Source organism: Stigmatopora nigra, chromosome 9 (genome assembly GCF_051989575.1).
Source record: "Stigmatopora nigra isolate UIUO_SnigA chromosome 9, RoL_Snig_1.1, whole genome shotgun sequence".
Taxonomy (NCBI): domain Eukaryota; kingdom Metazoa; phylum Chordata; class Actinopteri; order Syngnathiformes; family Syngnathidae; genus Stigmatopora; species Stigmatopora nigra.
The window spans coordinates 2,846,517-2,846,851 of NC_135516.1; positions in this window are offsets into that span (position 1 = coordinate 2,846,517).

Sequence of the window (335 nt, forward strand, 5' to 3'; positions counted from 1 at the left end):
TGCTCTGTATGCTCCTCAAGGCTGTGTGAAAATATCAAGATGTTATCGAGTGAAACAAATTTAAGGTCGAGCATGTCCCAGAGGATGTCATTGACCAGGGACTGGAACACTCCCGGGGTTATGCGGAGACCAAAAGGCATTACAGTGTTCCCTCGGTCATCGCGGTTAATGGGGACCGGGACCACCCGTGATAAGTGAATTTCCGCGAAGCAGGGATTCCCCTTCAAAAAGGGCAAGGGCAAAAATTCCTTTGGTTGTATGAAGTCGTCAAAATGGAAGGCTTGGTCTTGAATACAGCTAACATTTAGAGCCAAATAAATAAATAAAAAAATGAA